This window comes from Macaca mulatta, chromosome 13 (assembly GCF_049350105.2).
Source record: "Macaca mulatta isolate MMU2019108-1 chromosome 13, T2T-MMU8v2.0, whole genome shotgun sequence".
In the NCBI taxonomy this organism is placed as follows: Eukaryota; Metazoa; Chordata; class Mammalia; order Primates; family Cercopithecidae; genus Macaca; species Macaca mulatta.
Genome location: NC_133418.1, coordinates 33,984,642 through 33,996,785, shown reverse-complemented (window position 1 = coordinate 33,996,785; position 12,144 = coordinate 33,984,642).

Here is a 12,144-nt window from a genome sequence, read left to right as displayed (position 1 = left end):
TTTGCCAATTCCATAAGAACTGTCTTAGCGAAAGGCTTCTTGAGGGTAAAGCTGTAACTCTGTGAGATGATTTCACAGAACACAAAGAAGTTTCTCAGAATGCTTCTTTCTCTTTGTTATCGGAGGATATTTCCTTTGGCCCTATAGTCTTCCAAGGGATCCGAAATATCTGTTCTCAGATTCCACAGAAATAAGGCTAGCAAAGAGATCCACGAAATACAGATGTAACTCTGTGAGATGAATTAACAGAACACTAAACAGTTTCTCAGAAAGCTTCTTTCCAGATTTCATCTGAGGATATTTCCATTTTCACCATAGCCCTCTAAGGGCTTCCAAATATCACTTTGCCAATTCCACAAGAACTGTCTTATCGAATGGCTTCTTGAGGGGAAAGCTGTAACTCTGTGAGATGATTTCACAGAACACAAAGAAGTTTCTCAGAAAGCTTCTTTCTCTTTGTTATCGGAGGATATTTCCTTAGGCCCTATAGTGTTCCAAGGGATCCGAAATATCTGTTCTCAGGTTCCACAGAAGTAAGGCTAGCAAAGAGATCCACGAAATACAGATGTAACTCTGTGAGATGAATTAACAGAACACTAAGCAGTTTCTCAGAAAGCTTCTTTCCAGATTTCATCTGAGGATATTTCCTTTTTCACCGTAGCCCTCTAAGGGCTTCCAAATATCACTTTGCCAATTGCACAAGAACTGTCTTAGCGAAAGGTTTCTTGAGGGGAAAGATGTAACTCTGTGAGATGATTTCACAGAACACAAAGAAGTTTCTCAGAAAGCTTCTTTCTCTTTGTTATCGGAGGATATTACCTTTGGCCCTGTAGTCTTCCAAGGGATCCGAAATATCTGTTCTCAGATTCCACAGAAATAAGGCTAGCAAAGAGATCCCCGAAATACAGATGTAACTCTATGAAATGAATTAACAGAACACTAAGCAGTTTCTCAGAAAGCTTCTTTCCAGATTTCATCTGAGGATATTTCCTTTTTCACCATAGCCCTTTATGGGCTTTCAAATATCACTTTGCCAATTCCACAAGAACTGTCTTAGCGAAAGGTTTCTTGAGGGGAAAGATGTAACTCTCTGAGATGATTTCACAGAACACAAAGAAGTTTCTCAGAAAGCTTCTTTCTCTTTGTTATCGGAGGATATTTCCTTTGGCCCTACAGTCTTCCAAGGGATCCGAAATATCTGTTCTCAGATTCCACAGAAATAAGGCTAGCAAAGAGATCCACGAAATACAGATGTAACTCTGTGAGATGAATTAACAAACACTAAGCAGTTTCTCAGAAAGCTTATTTCCAGATTTCATCTGAGGATATTTCCTTTTTCAGCACAGACCTCTAAGGGCTTCCAAATATCACTTTGCCAATTCCACAAGAACTGTCTTAGCGAAAGGCTTCTTGAGGCGATACCTGTAACTCTGTGAGATGATTTCACAGAACACAAAGAAGTTTCTCAGAAAACTTCTTTCTCTTTGTTATCGGAGGATATTACCTTTGGCCCTATAGTCTTCCAAGGGATCAGAAATATCTGTTCTCAGATTCCACAGAATTAAGGCTAGCAAAGAGATCCACGAAATACAGATGTAACTCTGTGAGATGAATTAACAGAACACTAAGCAGTTTCTCAGAAAGCTTCTTTCCAGATTTCATCTGAGGATATTTCCTTTTTCACCGTAGCCCTCTAAGGGCTTCCAAATATCACTTTGCCAATTCCACAAGAACTGTCTTAGCGAAAGGCTTCTTGAGGGGAAAGCTGTAACTCTGTGAGATGATTTCACAGAACACAAAGAAGTTTCTCAGAAAGCTTCTTTCTCTTTGTTATCGGAGGATATTTCCTTTGGCCCTATAGTCTTCCAAGGGATCCGAAATATCGGTCCTCAGATTCCACAGAAATAAGGCTAGCAAAGAGATCCACGAAATACAGATGTAACTCTGTGAGATGAATTAACAGAACACTAAGCAGTTTCTCAGAAAGCCTCTTTCCAGATTTCATCTGAGGATATTTCCTTTTTCACAATAGCCCACTATGGCCTTCCAAATATCACTTTGCCAATTCCACAAGAACTGTCTTAGCGAAAGGCTTCTTCAGGGGAAAGCTGTAACTCTGTGTGATGATTTCACAGAACACAAAGAAGTTTCTCAGAAAGTTTCTTTCTCTTTGTTATCGTAGGATATTTCCTTTGGCCCTATAGTTTTCCAAGGGATCCGAAACATCTGTTCTCAGATTCCACAGAAATAAGGCTAGCAAATAGATCCACGAAATACAGATGTAACTCTGTGAGATGAATTAACAGAACACTAAGCGCTTTCTCAGAAAACTTATTTCCATGTTTCATGTGAGGATATTTCCTTTTTCACCATAGCCTTCTATGGGCTTCGAAATATCACTTTGCCTATTCCACAAGAACTGTCTTCGCGAACGGCTTCTTGAGGCGAAAGCTGTAACTCTGTGAGATGATTTCACAGAACACAAAGAAGTTTCTCAGAAAGCTTCTTTCTCTTTGTTATCGGAGGATATTTCCTTTAGCCCTGTAGTCTTCCAAGGGATCCGAAATATCTGTTCTCATATTCCACAGAAATAAGGCTAGCAAAGAGATCCACGAAATACAGATGTAACTCTGTGAGATGAATTAACAGAACACTGAGTGTTTTCTCAGAAAGCTTCTTTCCAGATTTCATCTGAGGATATTTCCTTTTTCACCATAGACCTCTAGGGGCTTCCAAATATCACTTTGCCAATTCCACAAGATCTGTCTTAGCGAAAGGCTTCTTGAGACGAAACCTGTAACTCTGTGAGACGATTTCACAGAACACAAAGAAGTTTCTCAGAAAGCTTCTTTCTCTTTGTTATCGGAGGATATTTCCTTTGGCCCTATAGTCTTCAAAGGGATCCGAAATATCTGTTCTTAGATTCCACAGAAATAAGGCTAGCAAAGAGATCCACGAAATACAGATGTAACTCTGTGAGATGAATTAACAGAACACTAAGCAGTTTCTCAGAAAGCTTCTTTCCAGATTTCATCTGAGGATATTTCCTTTTTCACCATAGCCCACTATGGGCTTCCAAATATCACTTTGCCAATTCCACAAGAACTGTCTTAGTGAAAGTCTTCTTTAGGGGAAAGCTGTAACTCTGTGAGATGACTTCACAGAACACAAAGAAGTTTCTCAGAAAGCTTCTTTCTCTTTGTTATCGGAGCATATTTCTTTGGCCCAATAGTCTTCCAAGGCATCCGAAATATCTGTTCTGAGATTCCACAGAAATAAGACTAGCAAAGAGATCAAAGAAATACAGATGTAACTCTGTGAGATGAATTAGCAGAACACTGAGCAGTTTCTCAGAAAGCTTCTTTCCCGATTTCATCTGAGGATATTTCCTTTTTCAACATAGCCCTCTATGGGCTTCCAAATATCACTTTGCCAATACCACAAGAACAGTCTTATCGAAAGGCTTCTTGAGGGGAACGCTGTAACTCTGTGAGATGATTTCACGGAACACAAAGAAGTTTCTCAGAAAGCTTCTTTCTCTTTGTTATCGGAGGATATTTCCTTTGGCCCTATAGTCTTCCAAGGGATCCGAAATATCTCTTCTCAGATTCCACAGAAATAAGGCTAGCAAAGAGATCCACGAAATACAGATGTAACTCTGTGAGATGAATTAACAGAACACTAAGCAGTTTCTCAGAAAGCTTCTTTCCAGATTTCATCTGAGGATATTTCCTTTTTCCCCATAGACCTCTATGGGCTTCCAATATCACTTTGCCAATTCCACAAGAACTGTCTTAGCGAAAGGCTTCTTGAGGGGAAAGCTGTAACTCTGTGAGATGATTTCACAGAACACAAAGAAGTTTCTCAGAAAGCTTCTTTCTCTTTGTTATCGGAGGATATTTCCTTTGGCCCTATAGTCTTCAAAGGGATCCGAAATATCTGTTCTCAGATTCCACAGAAATAAGGCTAGCAAAGAGATCCACGAAATACAGATGTAACTCTGTGAGATGAATTTACAGAACACTAAGCAGTTTCTCAGAAAGCTTCTTTCCAGATTTCATCTAGGGTATTTCCTTTTTCACCATAGCCCTCTAGGGCCTTCCAAATATCACTTTGCCAATTCCACAAGAACTGTCTTAGCGAAAGTCTTTTTGAGGCGAAAGCTATAACTCTGTGAGATAATTTCACAGAACAGGAAGAAGTTCCTCAGAAAGCTTCCTTCTCTTTCTTATCTTAGGATATTTCCTTTGGCCCCATAGTTTTCAAAGGGATCCGAAATATCTGTTCTCAGATTCCACAGTAATAAGGCTAGCAAAGAGATCCACGAAATACAGATGTAACTCTGTGAGATGAATTAACAGAACACTAAGCAGTTTCTCAGAAAGCTTCTATCCAGATTTCATCTGAGGATATTTCCTTTTTCAACATAGCCCTCTATGGGCTTCCAAATATCACTTTGCCAATACCACAAGAACTGTCTTATCGAAAGGCTTCTTGAGGGGAACGCTGTAACTCTGTGAGATGATTTCACGGAACACAAAGAAGTTTCTCAGAAAGCTTCTTTCTCTTTGTTATCGGAGGATATTTCCTTTGGCCCTATAGTCTTCAAATGGATCTGAAATATCTGTTCTCAGATTCCAAAGAAATAAGGCTAGCAAAGAGATCCACGAGATACAGATGTAACTCTGTGACATGAATTAACAGAACACTAAGCAGTTTCTCAGAAAGCTTCTTTCCAGATTTCATCTGAGGATATTTCCATTTTCACCATAGCCCTCTATGGGCTTCCAAATATCACTTTGCCAATTCCAGAAGAAATGTCTTAGCGAAAGCCTTCCTGATTGGAAAGCTGTAACTCTGTGAGATGATTTCACAGAACACAAAGAAGTTTCTCAGAAAGCTTCTTTCTCTTTGTTATCAGAGGATATTTCCTTTGGCCCTATAGTTTTCAAAGGGATCGTACATATCTGTTCTCAGATTGCACAGAAATAAGGCTAGCAAAGAGATCCACGAAATACAGATGTAACTCCGTGAGAGGAATTAACAGAACACTAAGCAGTTTCTCAGAAAGCTTCTTTCCAGATTTCATCTGAGGATATTTCCTTTTTAACCGTAGACCTCTATGGGCTTCCAAATATCACTTTGCCAATTCCAGAAGAACTGTCTTAGCGAAAGGCTTCTTGAGGGGAAAGCTGTAACTCTGTGAGATGATTTCACAGAACACAAAGAAGTTTCTCAGAAAGCTTCTTTCTCTTTGTTATCGGAGGATATTTCCTTTGGCCCTATAGTCTTCAAATGGATCTGAAATATCTGTTCTCAGATTCCAAAGAAATAAGGCTAGCAAAGAGATCCACGAGATACAGATGTAACTCTGTGACATGAATTAACAGAACACTAAGCAGTTTCTCAGAAAGCTTCTTTCCAGATTTCATCTGAGGATATTTCCATTTTCACCATAGCCCTCTATGGGCTTCCAAATATCACTTTGCCAATTCCAGAAGAAATGTCTTAGCGAAAGCCTTCCTGATTGGAAAGCTGTAACTCTGTGAGATGATTTCACAGAACACAAAGAAGTTTCTCAGAAAGCTTCTTTCTCTTTGTTATCAGAGGATATTTCCTTTGGCCCTATAGTTTTCAAAGGGATCGTACATATCTGTTCTCAGATTGCACAGAAATAAGGCTAGCAAAGAGATCCACGAAATACAGATGTAACTCCGTGAGAGGAATTAACAGAACACTAAGCAGTTTCTCAGAAAGCTTCTTTCCAGATTTCATCTGAGGATATTTCCTTTTTAACCGTAGACCTCTATGGGCTTCCAAATATCACTTTGCCAATTCCAGAAGAACTGTCTTAGCGAAAGGCTTCTTGAGGGGAAAGCTGTAACTCTGTGAGATGATTTCACAGAACACAAAGAAGTTTCTCAGAAAGCTTCTTTCTCTTTGTTATCGGAGGATATTTCCTTTGGCCCTATAGTCTTCCAAGGGAACCGAAATATCTGTTCTCAGATTCCACAGAAATAAGGCTAGCAAAGAGATCCACAAAATACAGATGTAACTCTGTTAGATGAATTAACAGAACACTCAGCAGTTTCTCAGAAAGCTTCTTTCTCTTTGTTATCGGAGGATATTTCCTTTGGCCCTATAGTCTTCCAAGGGATCCGAAATATCTGTTCTCAGATTCCACAGAAATAAGGCTAGCAAAGAGATCCACGAAATACAGATGTAACTCTGTGAGATGAATTAACAGAACACTAAGCAGCTTCCCAGAAAGCTTCTTTCCAGATTTCATCTGAGGATATTTCCTTTTTCACCGTAGCCCTCTATGGGCTTCCAAATATCACTCTGCCAATTCCAGAAGAACTGTCTTAGCGAAAGGCTTCCTGATTGGAAAGCTGTAACTCTGTGAGATGATTTCACAGAACACAAAGAAGTTTCTCAGAAAGCTTCTTTCTCTTTGTTATCAGAGGATATTTCCTTTGGCTTATAGTTTTAAAAGGGATCCTACATATCTGTTCTCAGATTGCACAGAAATAAGGCTAGCAAAGAGATCCACGAAATACAGATGTAACTCCGTGAGATGAATTAACAGAACACTAAGCAGTTTCTCAGAAAGCTTCTTTCCAGATTTCATCTGAGGATATTTCCTTTTTAACCGTAGCCCTCTATGGGCTTCCAAATATCACTTTGCCAATTCCAGAAGAACTGTCTTAGCGAAAGGCTTCTTGAGGGGAAAGCTGTAACTCTGTGAGATGATTTCACAGAACACAAAGAAGTTTCTCAGAAAGCTTCTTTCTCTTTGTTATCGGAGGATATTTCCTTTGGCCCTATAGTCTTCCAAGGGATCCGAAATATCTGTTCTCAGATTCCACAGAAATAAGGCTAGCAAAGAGATCCACGAAATACAGATGTAACTCTGTGAGATGAATTAACAGAACACTAAGCAGTTTCTCAGAAAGCTTCTTTCTCTTTGTTATCGGAGGATATTTCCTTTGGCCCTATAGTCTTCCAAGGGATCCGAAATATCTGTTCTCAGATTCCACAGAAATAAGGCTAGCAAAGAAATCCACGAAATACAGATGTAACTCTGTGAGATATATTAACAGAACACTAAGCAGTTTCTCAGAAAGCTTCTTTCCAGATTTCATCTGAGGATATTTCCTTTTTCACCATAGCCCTCTATGGGCTTCCAAATATCACTTTGCCAATTCCACAAGAACTGTCTTAGCGAAAGGCTTCTTGAGGGGAAAGCTGTAAATCTGTGAGATAATTTCAGAGAACACAAAGAAGTTTCTCAGAAAGCATCTTTCTCTTTGTTATCGGAGGATATTTCCTTAGGCCCTATAGTCTTCCTAGGGATCCGAAATATCTGTTCTCAGATTCCACAGAAATAAGGCTAGCAAAGAGATCCACGAAATACAGATGTAACTCTGTGAGATGAATTAACAGAACACTAAGCAGTTTCTCAGAAAGCTTCTTTCCAGGTTTCATCTGAGGATATTTCCATTTTCACCATAGCCCTCTGTGGGCTTCCATATATCACTTTGCCAATTCCACAAGAACTGTCTGAGCGAAAGGCTTCCTGATTGGAAAGCTGTAACTCTGTGAGATGATTTCACAGAACACAAAGAAGTTTCTCAGAAAGCTTCTTTCTCTTTGTTATCAGAGGATATTTCCTTTGGCCCTATAGTTTTCAAAGGGATCCTACATATCTATTCTCAGATAGCACAGAAATAAGGCTAGCAAAGAGATCCACGAGATACAGATGTAACTCTGTGAGATGAATTAACAGAACACTAAGCAGTTTCTCAGAAAGCTTCTTTCCAGATTTAATCTGAGGATATTTCCATTTTCACCATAGCCCTCTATGGGCTTCCAAATATCACTTTGCCAATTCCACAAGAACCGTCTCAGCGAAAGGCTTCTTGAGGGGAAAGGGGTAACTCTGTGAGATGATTTCACAGAACACAAAGAAATTTCTCAGAAAGCTTCTTTCTCTTTGTTATCGGAGGATATTTCCTTTGGCCCTATAGTCTTCCAAGGGATCCGAAATATCTGTTCTCAGATTCCACAGAAATAAGGCAAGCAAAGAGATCCCCGAAATACAGATGTTCCTCTGTGAGATGCATTAACAGAACACTAAGCAGTTTCTCAGAAAGCTTCTTTCCAGTTTTCATCTGAGGATATTTCCATTTTCACCATAGCCCACTATGGGCTTCCAAATATCACTTTGGCAATTCCACAAGAACTGTCTTAGCGAATGACTTCTTGAGGGGAAAGCTGTAACTCTGTGAGATGATTTCACAGAACACAAAGAAGTTTCTCAGAAAGCTTCTTTCTCTTTGTTATCGGAGCATATTTCCTTTGGCCCTATAGTCTTCAAAGGGATCCGAAATATCAGTTCTCAGATTCCACAGAAATAAGGCTAGCAAAGAGATCCACGAAATACAGATGTAACTCTGTGAGATTAATTAACAGCACACTAAGCAGTTTCTCAGAAAGCTTCTTTCCAGATTTCATCTGAGGGTATTTCCTTTTTCACCATAGCCCTCTATGTGCTTCCAAATATCACTTTGCCAATTCCACAAGAACTGTCTTAGCGAAAGGCTTCTTGAGGGGAAAGCTGTAACTCTGTGAGATGATTTCACAGAACACAAAGAAGTTTCTCAGAAAGCTTCTTTCTCTTTGTTATCGGAGGATATTTCCTTTGGCCCTATAGTCTTCCAAGGGATCCGAAATATCTCTTCTCAGATTCCACAGAAATAAGGCTAGCAAAGAGATCCACGAAAAACAGATGTAACTCTGTGAGATGAATTAACAGAACACTAAGCAGTTTCTCAGAAAGCTTCTTTCCAGATTTCATCTGAGGATATTTCCTTTTTCACCATAGCCCTCTATGGGCTTCCAATATCACTTTGCCAATTCCACAAGAACTGTCTTAGCGAAAGGCTTCTTGAGGGGAAAGCTGTAACTCTGTGAGATGATTTCACAGAACACAAAGAAGTTTCTCAGAAAGCTTCTTTCTCTTTGTTATGGGACGATATTTCCTTTGGCCCTATAGTCTTCAAAGGGATCCGAAATATCTGTTCTCAGATTCCACAGAAATAAGGCTAGCAAAGAGATCCACGAAATACAGATGTAACTCTGTGAGATGAATTTACAGAACACTAAGCAGTTTCTCAGAAAGCTTCTTTCCAGATTTCATCTAGGGTATTTCCTTTTTCACCATAGCCCTCTATGGGCTTCCAAATATCACTTTGCCAATTCCACAAGAACTGTCTTAGCGAAAGTCTTTTTGAGGCGAAAGCTGTAACTCTGTGAGATGATTTCACAGAACAGAAAGAAGTTCCTCAGAAAGCTTCCTTCTCTTTCTTATCTTAGGATATTTCCTTTGGCCCTATAGTTTTCAATGGGATCCGAAATATCTGTTCTCAGATTCCACAGTAATAAGGCTAGCAAAGAGATCCACGAAATACAGATGTAACTCTGTTAGATGAATTAACAGAACACTAAGCAGATTCTCAGAAAGCTTCTATCCAGATTTCATCTGAGGATATTTCCTTTTTCAACATAGCCTTCTATGGGCTTCCAAATATCACTTTGCCAATACCACAAGAACTGTCTTATCGAAAGGCTTCTTGAGGGGAACGCTGTAACTCTGTGAGATGATTTCACGGAACACAAAGAAGTTTCTCAGAAAGCTTCTTTCTCTTTGTTATCGGAGGATATTTCCTTTGGCCCTATAGTCTTCAAATGGATCTGAAATATCTGTTCTCAGATTCCACAGAAATAAGGCTAGCAAAGAGATCCACGAGATACAGATGTAACTCTGTGACATGAATTAACAGAACACTAAGCAGTTTCTCAGAAAGCTTCTTTCCAGATTTCATCTGAGGATATTTCCATTTTCACCATAGCCCTCTATGGGCTTCCAAATATCACTTTGCCAATTCCAGAAGAAATGTCTTAGCGAAAGGCTTCCTGATTGGAAAGCTGTAACTCTGTGAGATGATTTCTCAGAACACAAAGAAGTTTCTCATAAAGCTTCTTTCTCTTTGTTATCAGAGGATATTTCCTTTGGCCCTATAGTTTTCAAAGGGATCGTACATATCTGTTCTCAGATTGCACGGAAATAAGGCTAGCAAAGAGATCCACGAAATACAGATGTAACTCCGTGAGAGGAATTAACAGAACACTAAGCAGTTTCTCAGAAAGCTTCTTTCCAGATTTCATCTGAGGATATTTCCTTTTTAACCGTAGACCTCTATGGGCTTCCAAATATCACTTTGCCAATTCCAGAAGAACTGACTTAGCGAAAGGCTTCTTGAGGGGAAAGCTGTAACTCTGTGAGATGATTTCACAGAACACAAAGAAGTTTCTCAGAAAGCTTCTTTCTCTTTGTTATCGGAGGATATTTCCTTTGGCCCTATAGTCTTCCAAGGGAACCGAAATATCTGTTCTCAGATTCCACAGAAATAAGGCTAGCAAAGGGATCTACAAAATACAGATGTAACTCTGTGAGATGAATTAACAGAACACTAAGCAGTTTCTCAGAAAGCTTCTTTCTCTTTGTTATCGGAGGATATTTCCTTTGGCCCTATAGTCTTCCAAGGGATCCCAAATATCTGTTCTCAGATTCCACAGAAATAAGGCTAGCAAAGAGATCCACGAAATACAGATGTAACTCTGTGAGATGAATTAACAGAACACTAAGCAGTTTCTCAGAAAGCTTCTTTCCAGATTTCATCTGAGGATATTTCCTTTTTCACCGTAGCGCTCTATGGGCTTCCAAATATCACTTTGCCAATTCCAGAAGAACTGTCTTAGCGAAAGGCTTCCTGATTGGAAAGCTGTAACTCTGTGAGATGATTTCACAGAACACAAAGAAGTTTCTCAGAAAGCTTCTTTCTCTTTGTTATCGGAGGATATTTCCTTTGGCCCTATAGTCTTCCAAGGGATCCGAAATATCTGTTCTCAGATTCCACAGTAATAAGGCTAGCAAAGAGATCCACGAAATACAGATGTAACTCTGTGAGATGAATTAACAGAACACTAAGCAGTTTCTCCGAAAGCTTCTTTAAAGATTTCTTCTTAGGATATTTCCTTTTCCACCATAGTCCTCTATGGGCTTCCAATATCACTTTGCCAATTCCACAATAACTGTCTTAGCGAAAGGCTTCTTGAGGGGAAAGCTGTAACTCTGTGAGATGATTTCACAGAACACAAAGAAGTTTCTCAGAAAGCTTCTTTCTCTTTGTTATGGGACGATATTTCCTTTGGCCCTATAGTCTTCAAAGGGATCCGAAATATCTGTTCTCAGATTCCACAGAAATAAGGCTAGCAAAGAGAACCACGAAATACAGATGTAACTCTGTGAGATGAATTTACAGAACACTAAGCAGTTTCTCAGAAAGCTTCTTTCCAGGTTTCATCTGAGGATATTTCCATTTTCACCATAGCCCTCTATAGGCTTCCAAATATCACTTTGCCAATTCCAGAAGAAATGTCTTAGCGAAAGGCTTCCTGATTGGAAAGCTGTAACTCTGTGAGATGATTTCACAGAACACAAAGAAGTTTCTCAGAAAGCTTCTTTCTCTTTGTTATCAGAGGATATTTCCTTTGGCCCTATAGTTTTCAAAGGGATCGTACATATCTGTTCTCAGATTGCACAGAAATAAGGCTAGCAAAGAGATCCACGAAATACAGATGTAACTCCGTGAGAGGAATTAACAGAACACTAAGCAGTTTCTCAGAAAGCTTCTTTCCAGATTTCATCTGAGGATATTTCCTTTTTAACCGTAGACCTCTATGGGCTTCCAAATATCACTTTGCCAATTCCAGAAGAACTGTCTTAGCGAAAGGCTTCTTGAGGGGAAAGCTGTAACTCTGTGAGATGATTTCACAGAACACAAAGAAGTTTCTCAGAAAGCTTCTTTCTCTTTGTTATCGGAGGATATTTCCTTTGGCCCTATAGTCTTCCAAGGGAACCGAAATATCTGTTCTCAGATTCCACAGAAATAAGGCTAGCAAAGAGATCCACAAAATACAGATGTAACTCTGTGAGATGAATTAACAGAACACTAAGCAGTTTCTCAGAAAGCTTCTTTCTCTTTGTTATCGGAGGATATTTCCTTTGGCCCTATAGTC